Genomic DNA, 12,659 nt, shown 5'->3' with positions numbered 1-12,659 from the left:
CAGGGGGTGTGGGGAGAGGTAGAAGAGGTGGAAAGTAAAGATTTAAGTTGAACATTTCTGAAAGTCCACTGCTGAATTCTACAGTATGGGCATCCGCAGTGTGAGTGTGTGTGTGTGTGTGTGTGTGTGTGTGTGTGTGTGTGTGTGTAGTAAAACATGCCTAACATAAAATGTATCATTTTTCCTACACAGTTAAATGGCATTAAGTAGATTCACCTTGTTGTACAATCATCACCACCATCCATCTCTAGAACTTTTTCATCTTTTCCAACTGAAACGCTGGCAACCATCATTCTGTTTGTTTCTATCGATTTGACTACTCCAGTATCTCATACAAGTAGAATCACACAATCTTTGCCCTTTTGTGCCTGGCTTAGTTCATTTAGCATAACATCTTCAGGGTTCCTCCATGACAGATTTTATTGCATTTCAAGGTTGAATAATACACCACATTTTACTTACTCATTCATGCACAAACGGACATTTTTTTAAATAACCATAGTCATATGGGTATAAAGTGGTATCTAATTGTGGTTCTGATTTGCGTTTCCCTAATGATTTGTGATGTGGGGCATCCTTTCACGTGCTTATTGGTGTGCTTCACCATCACCCACTGTTTATTTGCTTACTCTCCTGCAAATCTCACCACCTTCTTCCTTGCCAGTGTCACACAGAGGGGCGGAGGACGGCCCCGGGTCTCTCTGACTGTGTAAGAGGACAGGCTGTGTCGCTTTCCTCCACAGCTCTACAAGCAGTACCAATCACCAGGCCTCCCCGAAGGCAAGTGGTCTCCTAACTGTCCTCCCTGACTCCAGGCAACTCTCCTTCTTGCCACAAATTGCTAGCTTCATAAATTAGAAACAGCTTCCTAGCACCATGGGAAAACACCTGGGCCCCCACTTACCTTCCTCACACTCTGCTTCTCTGGTTGTGATTTTCAATCAGTTTCCCCAGCACTCCTCTGTCTCTATGCACACCCCCTCTCTTGCTCTACATGGCTTCCCTGCTCCCCACCACCTGCACAAATGCTTCTCTACGTTAACCCCTTCTCTTCTCTCTGTTTCCTTTCTCTGACATCCTTAAGCATTGCAAAAATCTGAACCATTATTGGCACTTAATTTTCTTTAAATTGTGAATTGCCTATTATACCATATTTAGACATGTGCCCGCAACTAAACTGATACATCTTTACGGCGAGAACTGTGTCTTATTCAGCCTTTCAAGGCAAAGATTATATGAAACCATTAGATGGAAGGTTGACGGGGAAGTTTACAGCGGGAGGAGGGTGAGGCTGCCACCCTGGATCCACTGATCAGTCATAGCATCTTCACTAAGAGAAGGGCAGCCATGCCACATGTGCTTTCCGGTGAGATGTGGGATGAACTACAGAGCACCATGTCTGACGCATTCTTGCCAAAATATTTAAACTGAATCTCATCCAGGTTTTAGAGCAAACTAGTTTATAGGAAACCCAGGGTTAAAGGGACAAGTTAAGAGACACTACCAGGAAGCTGAGGGACATATGCAGAATGCAGAACTAGGGACAACTGAAAAAGTGGAAGAGCAGGGAGTGCTTATGAGCAGAGACTTGGTGTTTTCTTACAAAGTGAAATACACCCATTCACTGTGAGCAGTTGTTCTACGCAGGGGTATTTACCCAAAGGAAATGAAGACACATGTCCACGTAAAAATGTATACAAAAATATTCATAGGCCCTAACCGGTTTGGCTCAGTGGATAGAGCGTCAGCCTGCGGACTGAAGGGTCCCAGGTTCTATTCAGGTCAAGGGCATGTACCTTGGTTGCGGGCACATCCCCAGTAGGGGGTGTGCAGGAGGCAGCTGATCGATGTTTCTCTCCCATCGATGTTTCTAACTCTCTATCCTCTCCCTTCCTCTCTGTAAAAAAATCAATAAAATATTTTAAAAATATTCATAGCAGCTTTTTTTATAATATCCCAAATTGGAAACAATTCAAATGTCCAGCAACAGGACCGCACATAAGCGAATTATGATACATGCATAAAATGGGATACAACTCAGTAAAAGGAACGTGCAACAACGTGGATGAACCTCAAAAAACATTGTGCCGAGTACGAGAAGCTATTCACAAAGAGGTATGTACTGTATGTTTCCATTTTATATAAAATTCTAGAACAGGCAAGACTTGTCTACGGTGAAAGAAATCAGCGCGGGGGTGAAGGCACAGGAGGAAAGTTTCTGATGTGATGGAAATGTTTTCTATCTTGATAAGGATGTGGGTTACCTAGTAGATGCATTTATTAATACTCACCAAACTGGATGCTTAGTACCTGTGCATTTCACTATCCGGGGCAAATGTAGGCTTACAGTTTTTCATATGGAAAATAATGTAAAAATCAATAAATAATAATGCAATAATAAACACTGTTTTGCATACTCACAGCTATAAATCTATTTTCGTTACACCCTGTATATAAGGATAAGTTAAGAGGGAAGGAGGAGAGGGGGGGAAAGATAGAGATGGATGCCTTAAAGAGATTATAAATTTTTAGGTGTGATAATGGTATGTGGTTATAAAAAAACGCCCAGTTTTTAGAAATGTATTCTGAAGTATAGTACAGTATTTAGGGCAAAGTGACATAACATCTGGGTAATAAAATTTAAGGGAAAAGAGAAACTAAAAAATTAGTGGTATATATAAAGTGAGAGTGATAAATTGTTGATAACTCCAGAATCTAGGTGGTGAGTATATGGGGATTTATGAGTTTCATCTCTGTTTTTGTGTATATTTGGAAACTTTTATAATAAAAAATATTGAACTGCCCTATACAAACAAAAAGAGAACATAATACCCAGAATGTGTAAGCAGAAAGTATATGGGAGCTCTCAAAGTTATGTTCTCTTTCCTTATTAGACCAGAAATCAATTCTCCCTGATATTTTTCTGCTTTGGCAGGTTTTTCACTCTTGATTAAATCCACGCATTCCAAGATCATGATGATGAATGGATTACACTGATCACTTTAATTTCATATTGCAACCAACAAACACTTATTGAGAAATAAGCATTCATGTGCCCCCCTGAGAACTTTCCACAAACCGCACCTGTTCTCATTGATTCTCCTACCAGAGGAACCGCTCACTCAGCAGAATGGTTCTTCCTCCCTGGGATAGCCTCAGGTTGCCAGCAGGGGGCGCGCCCTCACCGAATTTGCTTTGGAAAGATAAAATCAGCCGCTCCGTCTGAGTAGCAGGTTCCGTCTAGGCACGCCCAGGACCGGTGTTTGTAATTGTTTAGGCACGTCTCTGGCGACCTCGCCCCAGGACACCTGAGTCTTTTTGCGGAAACAATTAGCCTGTCTGAACAGAACAGGTAAGGCAAATTAGTAACTGGAAAATTACTAAGTCGTCCTACAGGACCTGTTGGAACATCCTGTGTTTCCTTGAGCTCAGAGTTTGGGTGTGGATCCTTCTTGGTGGCTGGGAAAGGAGGCGAGTCACCCATCTCCACGGGGTGCAGCCCCTTCTTTGTCCTGGGCGGGCGGAGCAGGAGTGGAGCTGCCCTTCTTTCCTGGGCCGGGAATTTGAAGAGGGCAACAGAAGGGAGGCACAGCTTTCAGAAGCCTCTGTGGTGGAGAAGCCGCCAGAGAGGTGAACTGCTCCAAACGGCCATGTGCTCAGCCCACCGCAGGAGCGACGCCCCGGCCCTCTGGAGTAAGTTACTACTTACTCAAGTGCAGTCTTGCATTACTTTTCATTCTTTTTTTTCTTTTTTAAAATATATTTTATTGATTTTTTTACAGAGAGGAAGGGAGAGGATAGAGAGTTAGAAACATCGATGAGAGAGAAACATCGATCAGCTGCCTCCTGCACACCTCCCACTGGGGATGTGCCCGCAACCAAGGTACATGCCCTTGACCGGAATCGAACCTGGGACCCTCGAGTCCACAGGCCGACCCTCTATCCACTGAGCCAAACCGGTTTTGGCACTTTTCATTCTTACAAGGTTTATTTCGCCAGGTTTGGCCATGTGCCGAGAGACCAGTGGCTTCCAGGCTGTGTTTCTGCTCCGTGACCAAGTCCTCGGAAGACACAGGACTCGATAGAGAAATAATGACGAAGGGGGGGAATCTCTCTTTGATCCTACTATTGGCTGCCTAAGTAAACTCTTCAGTGAGAGTGGGAAACTTTGAGGGCTCCCTGTGGCTTTTAGGGTAAGGAACAGATCCTTGTCATGGCCTGCAAGGCCTGCACAGTCCGCCCCCTCCTCTCTCCTCCATCTCACCCTGACCACTCTCCCATGTTCCCTGCAGTCCAGTCAGCATGGCCTCTCAGTTCCTGGGCTGCCTGTGTGCCAGTATGTGGCTTCCTCCGCCGACACTCTCCCCTGTCCCGTCCCCTCCCCCTCTCCCTCCACCCCAACCCCCCACCGCCCTGCCCTCTCCAAGCTGACCTCCTCCTGGAAGAATTCTCCCCGGACCTGAGATTTTCCTGTAAAGCTTTGCCACGAACCATAGCCCCATGCTGCTGACTCCCCCACTGGACTCGAAGTGATATAGGAAGTATTTCCATAATACTTTTTTGACAAATGAAAAACACTTTAATTTTTAAGTGGTGGATCCAGTAAGTGAAGATATTAAAAGTTCCTGCCACCCCCCACCCCAAGGAGACATGGAAACAATCTAAGGGTTCATCATCAGATGAATGAATAAAGATGTCACACACACACACACACACACACACACACACACACACACACACACAAAAAATGAAATACTATTCAGCCATAAAAAAGGAGATCCTGCCATGTGTGACAACATGGATGGACCTTGAGGGCATTATGCTAAGTGAAATAAGTCAGAGAAAAAAAATACTGAAAGATCTCACAAATGTAGAATCTAAAAAAAAAAAAAAAAAAATCAAACTCCTAGAAAAAGAGATTAAATTTGTGGTTACTAGAGGTAAGGGTTGGGGATAGGGGAATTGGATAAAGGTAATCAAAAGATGTGAACTTCCAGTTATAAAATAAAAAAGTGCTAGGGATGTAACACACAACATGATAACTATAGTTAACATTGTCACATAAGAAATTTGAAAGTTGTTAAGAGAGTAGATCCTAAGAGTTCTTATCACAAGGGAAGAATGTTTTTTGTATCTCTGTGAGATGATAGATGTTAACTAAACTTATTGTGGTAACAATTTTATATTATACTGGAGGCCCGATGTACGAAATTCGTGCAAGGGCCTTGGCTCCGGCCCCTGCCCGCCACCGCCGCCACCACCGCCCCCACCCGCTGCTGCTGCAGCTGGGGGCCTCAGCTGCCTCTGCCATGGCCCCTGCCTCTGCCGCCTCTGCCTCTGCCCCTGCCCGCTGTGGCTTTGTCTGGAAGGAAGGACATCTGGAAGGACGTCCGGTCTAATTAGCATACTATGCTTTTATTATTATAGATGCAAGTCAAGTCATTATGCTGTACACCCTCTAAAGCTGTGGTATTCTGGTAAATTGAGTCTCAAAAAAAAGAAGACTTGGTTTTTTATCATTTGCCAATTTCTGTGGTGTAAATATTCCCACCATGGCCTATTCCAAGCTTCCCATGTGGCTGGGGTTATCTGTAACACCTTCATCTTTCAACTTAAGTAGCACTTTAGTTAAGGTGTGTGTGATGTGAGGAGAAAGGACTAGGTCAGTACTTGGTGACTGGCACAACACAAGCCATGGGAAGCCCAAATTGGACTCTTACCAAAGCTGTGCAGGGCCTTCCCATGAAGTCCAAATGCCACCTACACCACAGAATCCAGTTATTACTTACTCAAGTGCAGTCTTGCATTACTTTTCATACTTACAAGGTTTATTTCGCCAGGTAGCCTGGAAGAGTGAGTTCAGGGGCTGACCTAGCCAGGGCTGGACTCTCAGAGGCTCTCAGGGATAGTTACTGTTCTCAGATGGTGATCCAAACCCCCAAAGCAAAGAACAGATGACCACCTTTCATGGTAAGACTCTGAAGAGAGTATTCATCCATTTCCACTAGAATTGGGCTCTCTGTAAGACAGTTGGACCAGGAGAGAGAGAGAGAACATCTGTGTATGTGCGTGTCTGTTTGTAAATGTGTGTCTATTTTTGAGGATATAAGCATATCCTATATAATAAAAGCATAATATGCAAATCAACCAAACAGCGGAATGACCGGTCGGCGGGGGGGCGGGGCCGGTGAGCAGGTGGTGCCAGGCCAGCCAAGGTGCATGCCAGCGGGCAGAGGGAGGGGACAACGATGGGGTTGGGGGGGGGGGAGGCGGTGGCGACCAGCGGTGGGGCGATGGGGGCTAGCGCCATCCCCTGATCTCCTGCCCGGTTGCCTCCCACAGAGGGAGGCCACCGGCGGCAGTGGCACAATGGGTAGCGGGGCAGGCCGCTCACCACCGGTGCCGTCCCTTGATCGGCCCGCCAGTCACCTCCTGCAGAGTGCAGGAATTTTCATGCACCGGGCCTCTAGTATAACTGTAATTTACTAGATGCCTACTGGACACCAAAAACTTGATATTCTCACTGAATCCTCCTCACAACAGCCCTGTGAGAAAAACGTTACAATGGAATCTGATTAACAAATCTGCTACATACTAGCCGTGGGAATAACATGCGACTTTTTGATTCATTTTCTCTTTGCAGATGTTCAATGATTTTGACAGCTAGGCCAGATTTTTTCCACTTTACTACTTTTATGAGATGACACTGTAATTCAGAGTCAGCTATGTATGTATGATAACCACGCTTAATAAGAAAAATACAAATGCATTGCTGCATTGAAACATTTTTAATGAATGGTAACATCAGCCATGAACAGCTCTAAGTCTAAAGAGTTTACTAAAAGAAAATATTCACTTGAGTAAGTGTAGATCATGAAAAATAAACCTTGAGCAAAAAAGCAAAAATATATAAAAAAAAAACAATACTGTCTGTTTCAAATGGATATGCATGTGCTTTGGTAACTTGTACTAAACTTTCTGGTAAGAACACATGTTACTAAATGCCTCAGTTGCTACACTGACACTCAGGGAAGCAGACACTTGCCCAGGGTCACACAAGCTCAGTATTTTGACTCCCTTTGTCCACCTCTTGCAGGAGAGAGAAAGACATACAAGCAATACAGCCATCTCTGCCCTCCATGTGGGCACGAGCTGGGGCCTGGGGTCCTTGCATTTCAGGTTGGAAATCCCCAGGAAACAGTCCTCATAAACCAGCCCTAAGCCAGGAGCAAATGAGGATGAATCTTTCAAAAGGAGCAGCTATTCCAGAGTTCACATGGGGGTGGGGTGGGGCATTGCTCACTGACCCTCACTTCCTTTCCAGACCTGAGCACATTTCACAACAAAGGGTTTTGTAAGAATGACGATTCCAAAAAGTAGCTGGAAAAGAGCCCCTGGCAATCACAGCGTGGTCATCAGGCAAACACTTCACTTACCACATCCTCAGAAATAATGACACCTCCACTGGTGTTTGGTTTCTGTTGTCCTGGCAACAGCCATCTCCAAGCAGTCCCTCTCCCCTGCATCTCTTAAAGAAGATGGGCAAAGGGCTGGGGCAGGAGGATTGACCAAGACATTTACGAACCTGAAGTAAAAGTTGCTTGACATTTATCCGGGGAGAAGGTGAAGATTTAAAACACCCTGCAAGACTTGCGTATATGTGCTTGTTTTACACCCCTCTTACCCCCACAGGGATTCAAGGAAGCAGGCAGAGCTCCTGGCAGAGTTCTACCCACAGAGAAGACAGTCAAGCAACATCTGTGGATTGGATATAATGGAGTGACATGATTTTAAGAGGGTTGCAACATTTCCCCCCCTTAACTGTTTTACAGATGAGAAGGCAGACACAGAGAGGTTATAGTACTAGCCCAAAGTCACAAAGCAGCTTAACCACAGAGCCAGCCCCAGAGCTCCTGACCATCATCTGCTCCCCCTATCTTCCCAGGAGGATCCCACTCGCCTCCGGGTTTGCACAGGGTTCTCCGTCCCCCCGCTTTGCTGGGCCAGGCTTCACGAGGGACACTGCTGCTTTGTGTTGCCTTCCTTGGCACAAAATGGAATCAGGTGGTCCCCATTCTTCCTGCTCCGCTCTGCCAAATCTATCCGAACACATTTCCTGTGCACCAAGCCAGCTCGCCAATTATCTGCTCCAATTAAAGAGTGTGAGATGTGGTTAATTTAGTCACTCCTGTGGGGTGACCAAGGCGAACGGTGGGCTGGCCTGGCCGTGCTGCTGCAGGCCCCCGTGGTGGCCTGGGCTGCGCTGTTTCCCCTGGCCCTCTTCCCCGACCCCCAGATGGCCACGGTGGTTTCTTCACCTCCCTTCTCCTTCCTTTCTGAGTCTCTGGAGTCCCAGAACTGTGCCTTGCTCTGCCTCCCCCTCTATCAACAGACCATTCTGTCCTAATTCTGTGTCCTCTGACAAACCAATGTGTACAGAGTTGTCAGTGGTAGATCACGGACTAACACTCAAATCTCTCAGAGATGATCAGCTCTCACATGACATTGCACATGAGGCATCTTCTGCATTGATATCCAAAGCCAGACACACCACCAATGAATGTAAAAATCATGCCTGTTTTGCCTTGACGTACAGACCCCAAACACTCAGCTCTCTATCACCAGTCCTTTCTGCCTCTTAGCACCAAAGCAAAGAGGCAAACAGAGGCTGAGTGTAAGTCTAATTAGTTAGGACAATGGACACTGTCAAGACCAAATGCCAGCCCTCCTCCCCTCTTTGTAGAGCAAATATTATGACCCTATGATGAATTATGTGGATAATGAGCCTACCTATACATACCTTCTCAAAAGTAATGGGCTTCGGTTTTTTTGTCTGCTATTCCATGCAAGGCAGCAGCGTGAAGCCTCCTCACAATGATCTCTTCTGACTAGATCCTGGTTACTGGACAAATCTGGGGACAGCAGACTGATCTGAGAAGGGGCTCAAAACCCCAATCTAGCTGAGCTTCTAGTGTGAGAGATCAAGACCACAGTGGGTTAGCCCTGGCTGGTTTGCTCAGTGGTTAGAGCATCAGCCCCCAGACCGAAGGGTCGTGGTTCAATTCCCAGGCAAAGGCATGTGCCTCAGTTGTGGGTTCCAATCCCTGGTCCCAGTCAAAGCACTTGCAGGAGGCAACCAATCTATGTATCTCTCTCCCACCCGTGTTTCTCTCTCTCCCCCCACCTCTTCCCTCCCTTCCACTCTGTCTGAAAATCAATGGAAAAAAATATCCTCAAGTGAGGATTAAAAAAGAAAGAAAGTCGACAGTGGTTTAGCTTCTCACATTTGACATTAGTCATTCAAATGTATGTATGTGTGTTATGTTTTCCAGAGTTTGTGCCAAACCCTTTAGGATTTCCCTAGGGGAGTTCTGTTCAGCTTCACGAGTATGTATTGCATCTACTGCATTTCTCCTGCTGTGTGCCAGCGATGCAAGATGAAGCCAACAAAGGCTCTTCCCTGGTGAGTCTGGGCGTGGGAGAGGGGGGAAAGTGGGGTGGAGGGAGAGTGTTGACTGGCTAAAGTGGTCAGTGCAGTGGAAAGGGATGTGCAGGCATTGTTTGCCCATGACAGCCAGCACAATGCCATTCCTTATAGATGTTCAATAAGTAGTTGTACTTTGACTTGTAATTCTTCTCTGTGATGCTTGGAGAGGAACCTGTTCTATTCCAAGCAGGGGCTTCCCGGGCTGAGGAGTTACCACTGCTTCTGTTACCGAATGCTCTGTTTTTCCTTCTATTTCAGTCAACTATGCCCTAGAAAAGGTTTCTGAAATATGTTTTTATTTTCAACCTTGCAGAAATCCTTCTTGGGTTGAAGCTGTGCCAAAACTCTTGGAACTGGGAAATATCCAGAGATATGCAAAGATGATTAAAAATAATCTCTGTACTTGGAAATTCCTAATTCTTCCTTAGCCCCCAAATCCCTCCAGAAGGCAATCTGGCAACAGTTTTCAAAGTTTTAAGGAAATGTTCATACCCTTTGACCCAGCAATTCCTCTTCTAAGAACTGTACCAAGAAAATAATTAAGGATAGACACAAAGATTCAAAAAAAAAAAAAAAAAAGATGTTTGTTAGGGCCTGGTTTACAATCATGAAAGATTGGAAAGCACCTAGAGGTGGCTGTTTTCAATGTATTCTAACCAATAATAGGAGATCAATGAATAAATATAATACCTTCCATACAACAGCACATTGCATCCACTTGAAAATGATTCATTTGACAATTGCATATTGATTACCTGTTATGTACCAGGCACTGCTGTAAATAGAAGGATACATTAGTGAATAAAACAGACAGTGTGAATCTCACAAGTGGTTATGTGCCATAATTATATTTATTGACATGAAAATATGTTTAGGATGTATTGTTAAATAAAAAGTCAGGTTATAAAATTAATAATAATAACTAACAATTATATGTAGCATTTATTATGTGCTACACATCACGATAGAAGCTTTACCTATATTAGTCATTTTATTTCTATAAGAAGCTGGGTATGATCCAGCACTTGTTTAAAAATACTTTTGTACTTGTTACTATTTTGTTGAACAAGCAGGGGACAAGTGCAATAATAAAGCACGTGTTTCATTTCTACCACATTTGCTTCAAACCAGCTCTCTGGATTTGTCCTTTTCCTGTCCCTGGATGAAATCTCAGGCAGGTCTCAAAGCTTTTCTGGTCCCTTTCAATCGGCTGGGCAGTCTCACTTCGAAAATTAGAACGGCCAGTCTATTCTAAACTTCTTTCCACTCAAAGGGAATCTCCTCCTTCAGGCCAACCTGTTTCCAGCTTAGAATCCTGGAAGGCTTAGTGGGCGCTGTCTCCCTCCCATAGGTCCTCCTCTTCCCTCATCTCCGATTCCTCCAAGGCGGGGCCCCTGGGATGGGACTGGGGGAGACTTTCCTGTGCGTGTGGCAGATGCACCTGTGCAGCCTCTTTCTCTGGCAGGCATCTTGCAGGGTGCTCCCAAGGTTCTCTGTACAGGATGCATCTTTCCTCCAGCTGGAAGCTTCTAGTTCTGCCTTCACCCATGGAGTTTCCAGCACTCTCCCTCCCACTAACCCTCTCCTGGGCCCAATGCCCTCCTCAGGTCCACAGGGCCCCTGGTGAAAGGCGTGCACCTTCACCTGCCACTGCGGAAGGGCAGCCCCTTTCTCCTCGATGGCAGGCAGGCTGAGGTCCAGCCACAACCTTTCACTGTAGGCTTCTCTTGGCCAAGGGGATTCCAGTCCCCAAACTCCAGGAAGCACATGCCAAGCTGTCTGAGTGGGCCTCTGGAAGGCTCTCTCACGTGGCTGGGGATGAAGAGATGTGCCCCTCTACTTCCCCTGGGAACTAAAGCAGGGCCCAGCCCACCAACTGGCTCTCCACGAAATTTTCTCATTACTCTTCAACTCTCACTTTTATAGGCTGGAGGGGTGATTGCTTAATGCTGGCAGTACCCCTTCCTTTCTTCCTTCCTTCCTTCCTTCCTTCCTTCCTTCCTTCCTTCCTTCCTTCCTTCCTTCCTTCCTTCCTTCCTTCCTTCCTTTTCTTCTTCTTCTTCTTCTTCTTCTTCTTCTTCTTCTTCTTCTTCTTCTTCTTCTTCTTCTTCTTCTTCTTCTTCTTCTTTCTCTCTCTCCTCTCTCTCTCTCTCTCTCTCTCTCTCTCTCTCTCTCTCTCTCTCTCTCTCTCTCTCTCTTTTTTTATTTCAGAGAGAGGAAGGGAGGAGAGATAGAAGCATCAGTGATGAGAAAGTATCATTGATCAGCTGCCTCCTGCATGCCCCTACTGGGTATTGAGCCTGCAACCCAGGCATGGGCCCTGACCTGGAATCCAAGCATGACCTCCTGGTTCACAGGTTGATGCTCAACCACTGAGCCACACTGGCTGGGCCAGAACCTGTTTCATTATCTCTCAATCTGCCCTGCATAGTTGCATGGGAGATACAGCACCTCAGTTTGGATGTTTAGGATGTAGGCTCCTTGGGTACCTATTGTATTGTCATCTGTCATTAGGGCACCAGCCAAAAGCAAGCAGAAAGACTCCCATTTTAACATCCTGTTACATACATATATACGTACACATATCTGGAAGTTTCACTTCAAAATGTTATCAGTTATCTTCGGGTCATGGAGTTATTTTCCTCTTTTTTATTTATCTTTATTTCTACCTGCATTGCACATATATTAAATGAAAAATAATTCTTAAAAGGAAAATATTTTTCCACATGCCAAAAATAGAAAGAAAAAAAAAAAGGAATTGAGACCCAGACCTCACACCCCTCACAAAAATTAACTCAAAATGGATTGTAGACCTAAATGTAAAATGGGAAACTGTAAATCTCTTAGAAGATTACATGGGAGAAAATCTAGATGGCCTTGGGTCTGGCAATGACTTTTTAGATACAACACCAAAAGCACAATCCATGAAAGCAATAATTGATAAGCTATGCTTCATTAAAATTAAAGCCTTCTGCTCTGTGAGAGACAATGTCAAGAGAATGAGAAGATAAGCCACAGTCTGGGAGAAAATATTTGCAAAAGACAATCTGATATAGGACTATAATCCAAAATACACACAAAAAATCTCAAAACTCAACAATAAGAATAAAAACAACCCAGATAAAAGGTGGGTCAAAGATTTTAACAGACAATCCACCGAAGAAGATATACA

This window comes from Cnephaeus nilssonii, assembly GCF_951640355.1.
Source record: "Cnephaeus nilssonii genome assembly, chromosome: 15".
Taxonomy (NCBI): Eukaryota; Metazoa; Chordata; class Mammalia; order Chiroptera; family Vespertilionidae; genus Cnephaeus; species Cnephaeus nilssonii.
This window is presented reverse-complemented; position numbering follows the sequence as displayed.